Source organism: Sander lucioperca, chromosome 3 (genome assembly GCF_008315115.2).
Source record: "Sander lucioperca isolate FBNREF2018 chromosome 3, SLUC_FBN_1.2, whole genome shotgun sequence".
Taxonomy (NCBI): Eukaryota; Metazoa; Chordata; class Actinopteri; order Perciformes; family Percidae; genus Sander; species Sander lucioperca.
In genome coordinates, this window is record NC_050175.1 from 19,817,032 (window position 1) to 19,827,987 (window position 10,956).

Genomic DNA, 10,956 nt, shown 5'->3' on the forward strand with positions numbered 1-10,956 from the left:
CTTTCTTTTGCATTTCAAGACGGACATTGAGGACAGAGAGATAGAGTAAGTCTTGCGAATATGTCACAGAGTGGAGACAGGAGCCTCCAGCATTTTTCAGATAAATGTACATAGATATGAAGGAAGCAAGAATTGCCTTTTAAATAAGGCAAGGCCAGTGATTGAGTTTCCTGATTGACAAAGCCGGCCGACCAGCACCAGCACACAGGGAGCAATGGTGAGTTAGGGCCTGAGATTTAAGATAAACCTTAGTGCTCCATGGTATCTAAGGAGTGAAGCCATTAATAAGATGCATACATATGTTAAAACACCGCCATAGTCAATCACAGACAAAAAGTAGCAGCAACAAGCTTAGAAAGAAAAGCATGACTATTTCTGCAATAAAAACCAAGCCTCACATTACAAGGCATGTTGGAAGTTTACCTTTTTTATGCATTAATAACAAAGCAAAAAAGCTGGTCACTTTTTCAAATGCCATTTATGAAATAAATGTGAAAACAGATATAAATTGGTTATAAACACCGAGACATTAGACTTTCATTATACCTAAAATGTTATCACTTTAATTGGGGCAGTATAGATTAAACATCTGAAAAAGTCCAGTCATTTTATGAAAAGAGGTAGAACAAACAGAAGCAAACTCAACTGATTTTGTATCCTCAATATGTCCTGAGTAAGGGAAAAAAAAGCCCTGAAGAATCCCATTAGGGGAAAGTTTCGAAAAAAAGACCCAAATATAGCCTATTCATACGCCTATTCCTTCTTTTTCTCACGTGAATAGGGTAAAAACTTTCATAGATATCACCATGAAAATTACTGAGTTGAATACTTACATCAAGACAAACAAAAAGTGTATACGTTTTTTGAAATTGTTTGTTGACATAGGCAAACGGTGCATAATCTAATTACGTCCAAGTAATGTTACAGAAAGTGTGAATTCAACCAAAAGGGTTTTGTGAAGTTTTGCCTTTCCAAATATAGAAACAAAGACTTATAGTTACGACTATATTTTAAAATAAAAGTACTTTTTCAACGCCAGAATGGGTGGCAAACAGAGTAAGACACACGTCCCAGGAGGACCAATATTGGATGTGATGATTTTCTTTTTTTTCCTGACCAAAATGCAAAAGTCTACGAAATTGTTGTGCAGACGAGGACAGGAATTGAAGTGTTTTTGTTATTGTGTATTATTTTACTTTTATGGTTCCAGATTGTGTGGGTGTGGGTTTTACTAAGAAACCAGCCTTTTACGAATACTAAAGGGTTTAAGGTTGAAATGAAATAAGATCACCAATTACAACAAAGTGTGAATTTCAACTGGTTGACATGAGATCACTAATCAAAATCTAATTACAAAAAGTGTGAATTCAACCAAAAGGGTTTTGCGAAGTTTTGCCTTTATAAATATAGAAAGAAAGACTTATAGTGACGACTATATTTTAAAATACAAGTACTTTTTCCACGCCAGAATGGATGGCAGAGTAAGACACACGTCCCAGGGGGACCAATAGTGGAATGTAAAAGGAGAGTAAAAGTAATCTCGTATTTTATCTGCTTTTAAATGTTTAATTGTTTTTAACTGCTCTTCAATGTTTAATTTCTTATACTGCACTCTAACTTTTGTTCTCGTAGTTCATCTTTTAAAAAAAAAAATCTTTTATCGTTTTTATGTAATAAAGCTGCCTTGCCTTCATATGTGCTAATTTGCATAAATACCACAACAGATCTAAACATTGGGTATAGCCAGGTGAAAATATCTTGTTGACGTATGTATAATTATATATATATATATATATATATATATATATATATATATATATATATATATATATTAAAAGATTTAATGTTAAGGTCTGAATGGAACCCATTTAGGCTACCCATGAACATGAATACATAGAGGCAGAAGGAAGTACTTTAAAGCAGCCTTTATTAATTATTGCAGAGATGGGGTTTGGGGCTGGGTCTGTGGGACTGTTTCTGGTGGATGAGTCTGAGGGAAGAACAGGAGACAAGGGTAAGGAGAATACAGAAGACATAAGGTAGGTAAAATAAAAAGTGGTTGGATCAAACAATCAAATTACGTACACAATGCACCACTAGAGAATCTAAATTTTTTAAGTTTTCACCAGCTAGTCTCTAACTGTGCCTGTCTGCTGTTTGCTGCTGAGTAGGTAGTGTACAGTGGCTTTAAAAAGCACTGTTTGCAAACAAGTTCAACTTAAAGATGATGATATGTCAATGTTGTGTTCACAACTTGATTCCGCTGCCCCCAAGTGGCCAGAAAAATCAGTTGTTGCAGGTTTAAGTTAAATCCTAACGTGTTGGTGCCTCAAAATTAAATGTCGTATAACTTAAATTCCTGCTGAGTGAGATGTTACGTGACAAAGTCCTGATCTGACAACAAAATAGTAGACTTTACCTCGGAGGGTTCGTCCTGGTTTCGACTGGACACCACGCAGAGACCTCACAGGTTTTCCTCAACACGTCAAACTTCACACATGATCCTGTCGTAATCCCTGCAGAAAGAAAACAAACAGTCCTGCATTTAAACTCGCCTGATTCTGTCACAACTGAGTTTGAAAAGTCGCAGGTTTGATTTCTGCAGCAGCTGATGTGAGGTGACAACAGCGTCAACTGTAACTCAAATCTAGACTAGTAGCAAAGACCTGAGAGCTTTTGGCTGAAGCTAAAACTGCAACACATGAATGACACATTCCTCTGCTTCTTGTGGAAACAGGTGTCAACTAACCCACTCAGGACAAGGTAGGTGTTGCTGTAGTGAGTCCATCCAAAACCAATAAACTGAAGAAGAAAAATACATTTTTAAAGATTATTTTTTGGGCTTTTTTGCCTTTAATTCATAGGACAGCTATAGACAGGAAAGGGGGGAGAGAGAGGGGAGACGACTTGCAGCAAAGGACTGCGGGTTGGAATTGAACTAGGGCCACTGTGGTAAGGACTGAGCCTTGGTACATGGGGCACACATTCAACCAGGTGACCCGTATCACAATAAAGTCAGTAAAGCTTCCAAAATAAGGCTTGCGGTATGGAAGTAATCTGGTTACAGATCTGCTGCGTACAGTATACAAGGATTTACAGTAACCAGGTAACTATAAATAGGCCTATTAAATCTGTCTATGTTTACATCCTTGCACTGACTCTTTACATCGTTTGTCTTGTTTTTGCACTAATTTTGTCTTATTAACTGCCTTGTTAAAGGTGCAGTAGGTAAGACTTATAAAACTAACTTTCTGTCATATTTGCTGAACACAGCTCCCTGTTCAGATGCACCAATCAAGGCCGGGGGGGGGTGTCTAACTGCGTGTGAATCACTGTTCATGCACATGCATTCATTCTCCCTGGTGGGGGGAGGGGCTTAGGAGACAGTTTTGGGCTTTAGCAGAAGGGGGGGGGGGAGAAGAGACTTCAGACTTTTTGTCTGAAGTCCTGGATCTTCACAATCCTACCTACAGCACCTTTAAATGTTGCACCACTGCCACCAGAGAAACCTTTTATCTTCAGGTCCCCATGGGGGATACCTTATTAATAGAACCATTACCGTTGTTACAAACACATCTTGGGGTGTGATGAACAGTGGCAATAACAGTCACAATAAAAGATAAAGGAACTGACTAGAAATAGTAGTCGTAGTAGTTCATGGCATAGCAGGGCACTGCAGGGCGTTACAGGATGTAGCATGGCACTGCAGGGCATCGCGGAGCATAGCAGGGTGTAGCAGGACCACAGCGACAGCTGCAACCATGATTTTGGTGCCACGAAAAAAAAAAAAACATAAGGACTCCGGGGAATAAGCTCCCCAGAGCTAGGTTAGTAACAAGCATTTCTGGGACATGGATGCACACAAATTGAAAGAGAGAGGAGCTCAGTGTGTCAAAGTAAGTCCCCTGGCAGTCTAAGGGCGTTTTCACACATGAAAGTCCGAACCAAGGTCCAGACCAAGGTTCCTGTTTGTTACATTGTATACATTTGATCCGGTAAGTTTTGGTTTCACACTGCAGTTATGCAAGCGCACTAAAGATCTAAACGTGACAAAACTACGTCCTGCCGTCATCACATACGTGAGCTGCGTCTCCAGATACTTTTAATTGATTGGTTTGTAGACGGGCTTCCCCATCCTCTCGTATCCTCTCTCTGTGTCAGTTTTTTCAGCTGACTGCTGCTCTCCCATACGGCCGCGGCTCTTTGTTTTGTTGTGATGTTGAGAAGCAAGACACTGGAACTTTCTGGAGAATTTATTCAGAGACAAACAGAAACCTACACTGTACATTTACTACCACTTAACAAAAACTGCTGATGTATTCTCTGCTCTGTTAGCCGACAGCTGTCTGCTCTGAGCACATTCACCGTCACTCTCTCATGTAGCCTACACACTAAGCACCGAGCTATTCCTTAAGGAGCTATTCCCCGGTCTTGTAACACAAGGAGAGCCTGCCAGAGCTTCTTGTATTTGGTCCGAAAGTCCGAACCATCCAAAAAATGCTTTCACACTGTAAACGAATCGGACCATGGTTCAGTTTGGTCCGGACCGAGACCACCTCTTTTGGTCGGACCAAAATTTGGTCTTTTGATCCGGACCGTGGTCCGGGGGAGGTTTCACACCTGTAATTTTGGTTTGGATCAAACTGAAAAGTCCGAAAGTCCAGACCAAATGAGGTATGTGTGAAAACGCCCTAAAAACTATAACAGCATAGCTAAGAGCTGCAGAGAAGCAGAGACAGGGAGGGGGCGCACCGTGACTGTGGTTACACACCCTCCCGCCAGTCTAGGAGAACGCTGCAACTCCTCACTCCCTAACTATAAGCTTTATGAAAGGAGTTTTAAGATTACTCTTAAATGTGGAGACGGTGTCTGCCCCCCGAACCCAGATTGGGAGCTGGTTCCACAGGAGAGGAGCCTGATAGCTGAAGGCTCTGGTTCCCATTTTACTTTTAGAGACTCTAGGAACCACAAGTAACTCTGCATTCTTGGAGCGCAGTGCTCTAGTGGGACAATAAGGTACCCTCTCCAGTCAGAACATTAAAATTGCGAGAGAGGGCATGTCCTTCAAGTATTATTGTATTCTTAATTATTTTTACTTCCAGTGAAATACATACTGTCTTCTACACATACTAGATTTATAATGTAATATTCATTCTAGATAATAGCGTGTCAATTTACAGTTAACACTAGGTCACCCTCTAGATTTAGCATGTTTAGGACATGAAAATGCACACTACACTATATACAATGCGCTAGTTCAGGTTTAGTGAACAGTGGCCACCCATTACGGTACACGGCAGCTGGGACATTGAGGTAAAAAGTAACCTCATGTCAAAGTCATATCCCCTGTGTAGCAGCCTCTAAAGAACTGCCTGGATATTTTAAATAAAGATCACTAATCATATCCACTGTCCCATTCTCCACATGGATGCTCTCTCCAAAAAAGGCAACTGCACTGCTTGTTTTTAATGATGTCAATAAGCTCCTTTGCAGCGACAGAATGAAGAACAATGAAGCAACATCTTTGTTTTCTGTTTCTTATTTATTTGGTTCATGCACATTGATTTAAAATATAAAAAGACACATGATTTTTTGTTATAACAATCAAACTCTTACACATCCCCCAAAATATGTCAATGCTTTAAAACTTAATTGCGTTTGTTTTTCAATTTAAATCTAAAAGGTACCTTTTTACAAATGTTTGTACCTTTCTCCAGCCTACCATCTGAAGAAATGCCCTGCTCCCCCTGTTGTGGAGAATGCAGCGGTGATCTTTGAAGACGAAGACTTCCGGATAGGTAATCCTTAATTTAAGTATTTTGTACATTCTTTAAAATTAAAAAAGTATTTTCAACCTCTATTTTGGTACATCTTACGATCAGAATGACTTGTGCCTGACAGGATTGACAAACTTTTAGGAGGTCATTATGCTGCTGATTGTAAATTACAGTAAACCAGGGTTTCTTTGACACCGTATCACGAGCTTCCACCAAAATTAACTGCTTATGGTACTCACTTGTAGCCTCCTTCCACAAGGTTTTCAACTCCACCAGGTCAAAAATTAAGTTGCAAAGTTCTTCCAACATTGTCTCTGCCTCTCCTCCAGGTGGAGAGCCATCAGGCCTTGGAGAAGCAGGCAAAGGGGCAGACAGGGTCAAAAACAAAGCACCTGTAGCTAAGATGCCAGCAGGCTGGGGAACAGGCAGGCTGGTTGAGGAGTCATAATGGCTAGTCTTTAGGAAACGATCAAGTCTCTCCTTGATAACATCAAGGTTGGGAACAAAGTGACTCACCCAAGGTCTCTCCTCAAACTACAGCTGCTGCGTGGAAATCCTCTTAAGGATAGGGGCATGCTGGTTTGGTTTAGAGTTTATGAGACTCTCCACAGTCTGGTCAAACTCTGACACCCTCTCCTTAAATAGACGCCTCTCTGCTGGGTCCATTTTAAGGTCGGATTATTCTGTTAGGGTTTCAGAGGATGTAGGACCCAAATGCAGAGACGGACAGGCAGTGTGAGCTTTGAGGATTTAATGAACAAATAATAAGGTCCATACTAACATAAGGTGTCCTGAGAACAGCAGGCAAATTCAAAAATGGGTACAAGCAGAATCCCAAAAACAGGAACAGGCAAAACACAGAACAGTGACAAGAATCCACTGACAAGGACAAACAAGAAACACCGAACAGCAAACATAACAATCCGACAAGAGACAAAGACAGAACAGAGACTAAATACACAAGGTAATGAGGGAACGAGAGGCAGATGACACAACAGGTGGAACAAATCAGGGTGGAGCAGAACAATCAAAAAAGGCGGGTAACAAACAAAGACAGGAAGTAAGCTAGACAAGACAAGGGCGACAAGACAGACTACAAAATAAAACAGGAAACAGAACATAACAGAAAATCACAATAAGACAGAACAAAATACCAAAACCCTGACACACATAAGACAAACTAACCGATCGAGACAGCGGTAGATCCGTGTGCTGTAAGGTACAATGAGAGACATATTCTACGTGGGGAGGACGTCACTTAAGATGTTTAGTTATTTAAAGACAAAATGAGAACATATTTTTGTGACTAAAAACACACAGCATTGCACAGAAGATGTACTCTTACTCACGGGTGTTGGACTGGGGGTGGAAATGTACTAGTAAGAACAGGGGCGTAGCACAAAATTCTGGGCCGTGTAGAAAGGCATTCTCTATTGGCCCCTCCCCACATCAACAGCTATTCATTCTAGCATCTTTTTGGCCCTCCTCACATGAGGGCCCTGGGTACTCAGTACCATTTCCACCACCAGTCCGACACCATTGAGTAAGAGTACTACATCTTCTGTGCAATGCTTTGTGTTTTTAGTCAAAAAAAAAGATGTTCTCATATTATCTTTAAACAACTAAACATCTTAAAGTGGCCATATTATGCTCATTTTCAGATTATATCCAGATTAATGTATTGTTTATAGATGTTTATATGAAATTTTGTTTGGGACTTTTGGGGTATTTAGCTTATGACATACAAATATTTGTGTTTACTAATTTCATTCTCAATCTAAAGGGAACGTTGCAGTTAACCACCACTGTTGATTAATGGGTACATAAAGCACTCAACATATGTATATCATTGTTAAAAATGTCTCCAAATAGGCCAGTTTGTTGACAACGTGGACGCAGATATAGGAAACTCTGAAGGCAGTCGTAATATTTACCTAGCAGTCTAGGCTAATGCTGTTGCGCTAACGTTAGCAAACGTCGGCGTAGCTAGCTGTCTAAACTTGTGAAAAGCCGAACAGCATCCCCGTCCAAGCTGTGTTTCACTTTCCCTCCAATATTATTATACACATAATAAAGACACATGGACTCAGTCGAGACCAAAAGCCGTATTTTGCAAGACCAGTGGCACAGACCGAGACCATAGACAGTGAACCGAGACGGGGGCTTTCGTTACCAACATTACCAACAAGCAAATTGTGCAAATTCGTTAGAAAATAAACCCTGCAAGATGGGCCTTAACTTTTTCGTCAGAATAAACTTGCTTTGGTTTGTCACTACTTGAAACGTAATGATTTATTGTTCATTTATCATTTTTGAACATGTTTAAATTGTATAATTTACAATTACCCAGAACCGAAACTGACACTATGCAATGTCTTTTCTGTCAAACCACCCGTTTAAACCTCAAAATCATTCCAAATAGACGAAGATTATTAAAAATAGTCTAATTAAAAGCTGGAAAGCTGGAACCATGACATGTTGATGTAACCAGGTTCTAATCAGCCTTCAAGATTACCTGCAAAAAAACCAACAAAAAAAAAAAAAACACCTCAAGGTCTGGGATCACTACTTCAATACTTTTAGTAATGTCCTGGTTCGAGGGATAAAGATAAGATAGATATCAAATGAACTGACACTTAATACTAATTTGTCTTTGGCTGTAGATGATTATTGACTTCACACAGAGAATGAAAACAAACACACAGTAACTCTTTTCAAGAAAATAGTATTATTCAAAATGTCCAACAACGCATATTACACTCCCATTTCCCACCCCAAAATACATTCGTCAACAAAATATGTTCTGGCCAGAAACCACATTTTAAGTTTTGCTGCAGCAATAGTCTCTTTAATTTAGTTGTGCACAACCCAGTACCTGTTGTTTGTTCTGTCATCATCTGCTTCAGATATCTTCTTGAAGATTTTCCAGATGTTTCTTTTGTCACATATTCACTACTGAGCTCCCAAGGGACCTTATTTATGATATTTAGTGTCCCAAAAATTGGTTTTAGCACAGAATACAATTCCCAGTTGGTGGTATAGTTACTTTAAAAAAGTTGCAGTTGACTTTTACCGTAGTAACAGAATTGTTGTCACGTTTCTTTGAGTAAAACACTGGTCCGTCTCTATATATCAGTCAGGGCCAGACTTGGTGGATGGATACAGAACCTGGATGTTTTTAAAGGTGGTAAAGAATCTTATTTTATTGAAGCTGTGAGTGTGGGCTGGCACTGGGGGTGCTGGGTCCGAAGATGGCTGGACTGGCAGAGGGGGTGCTGGGTCCGAAGATGGCTGGACTGGCAGAGGGGGTGCTGGGTCCGAAGATGGCTGGACTGGCAGAAGGGGTGCTGGGTCCGAAGATGGCTGGACTGGCAGAAGGGGTGCTGGGTCCGAAGTTGGCCGGACTGGCAGAGAGGGTGCTGGGTCCGAAGATGGCTGGACTGGCAGTGGGGGTGCTGGGTCTGAAGATGGCTGGACTGGCAGAGAGGGTGCTGGGCTGTGTTCCTTGATGTTCCAGTGCGCTATTGGCAGCAGAGGATTCCAAAGGTGGGTTATTTCTGAGAACAGAGATCTTCCAGTTAGTAACATCAGGGAGCGGAGCAGACAGGTATACAAAAACAAGAAACTAGACTAGATACAAATCTCAAAGGCTGGTGAAAAAGCATACTCAGTGGTAAGCAACAATCCGGCAGGGAGAGGAAAGTCCGACTGGCATTTGAAGGCAGATGATGGAGCAGGATGAGTAGCAGGTGCGCTGATTGGAGTTGGTACCAGGTGTGGGGAGAATCAACAGGGGGGGCGTGTCCTCACTCTGTGGAAAATGTAGGCGGGAACAGAAACACAGACAAAAAAACACACACACACACACCAAACACACCAAACACACGGCAGGCATAACAAAATGAAGAAATAAACCAAAACACATTCACACACTCACACACACACTAGACTGTCACCGTGCAGAAGTCACGGCAGGCGGGGGCGTGACATGAGCTGCCTCTCGACTAGCTACAACAATACAATGCTGCTTACTCACCATCTGCAATAATAATTCACTTTCATAATGTATCATATATTGTCAACTTTTTATGAGTACTTTTACTTTTAATGGAGTATTTTTACACTGTGGTATTGCTACTTTAAAGGCATACTATGTAACTTTTCCCTCTTCGGTCCTCCTACAGGTTGTCTCATTAGAACTACAGCCGAGTGAGCTGTAGTTCTAATGAGACAACCTGTAGGAGGACCGAAGAGGGAAAAGTTACATAGTATGCCTTTAACTTAAAAGATAAGTATAAAAAACAACTTCTAAACAAAAGATACAATCTACATCTGAATCAATGCAATGAAACAATGAAATGGGTTAGGCTGTTTACCTGTTATCATCATCATCATGAAGCATGAACCAAAAAAAGGAACATTCAGCAGCAGCAGGTGGGCTGGAACAGAGGCTCCTGTAGCGCCTCCTGGAGGGCACTCACCTTAGCAGATGCTGAAAAACTGGTCCATGCCTTTGTCTCCTCCAGACTGGATTACTGTAACGCACTTCTCATCGGGATCCCTAACAAAAGCCTGCAGAGACTGCACTATGTTCAGAATAGTGCTGCAAGGATCTAGCCTGGTCCTACCAGACTCTCTCAAGTGTTAACTTCCTTGAAGGCAGGTACTCTGTTGAAGTTTAAAACTATTGGATCTGCCCAGAGCCACTCTGGTAGCCTGGCTCCGCCCTCCTACGTACTGTCTGGGACCAGGCTAACAAGAGGGGAGACGACAACAACAATCGGCTTAGCATCGCTAGCGTTAGCCTTAGCCAACTCCTTCACCACTAACGGAGCGAGCTGGAAAATCAAACATTTCCCGAAACCCCGTGCAGAGGAGGGCCACAACATCATGGCCACCAACAAAACTCAGCAAAGATTATTCTTGCTCGGGCTTTAACTTCTGGATATTCGGCAGCATTGCCACAACAAACTCGCCGAAGGTTACTGAACCTCAACGTCATCGTTCTCAGCCACTCCCTCTGTTCGCTGATTGGACCTGTTAAAATTTGATCGGAGAAAACCCAAAAATATACTGCAAACCCAGACGTAGTACTGAAGGAAAATTAAAATTGAGCGGAAGTACGTAGGAGGGCGGAGCCAGGCTAGCAAGGATCCTGGTGAGAGTGTGAAAATAAGAC

The 10,956-nt window shown here is 41.3% G+C and overlaps 1 long non-coding RNA gene across 1 annotated transcript; it reads right to left on the minus strand.

Moving 5' to 3' along the window:
* Positions 1-9,154: 9,154 nt before the first annotated feature.
* Positions 9,155-10,407, minus strand: LOC116060444. The gene is made up of 2 exons (XR_004107511.2): positions 9,445-10,407; positions 9,155-9,334 (listed from the first exon to the last, which is right to left on the minus strand). It is a non-coding gene; the product is annotated as an uncharacterized LOC116060444 (long non-coding RNA).
* Between the last annotated feature and the right edge of the window lie 549 nt (positions 10,408-10,956).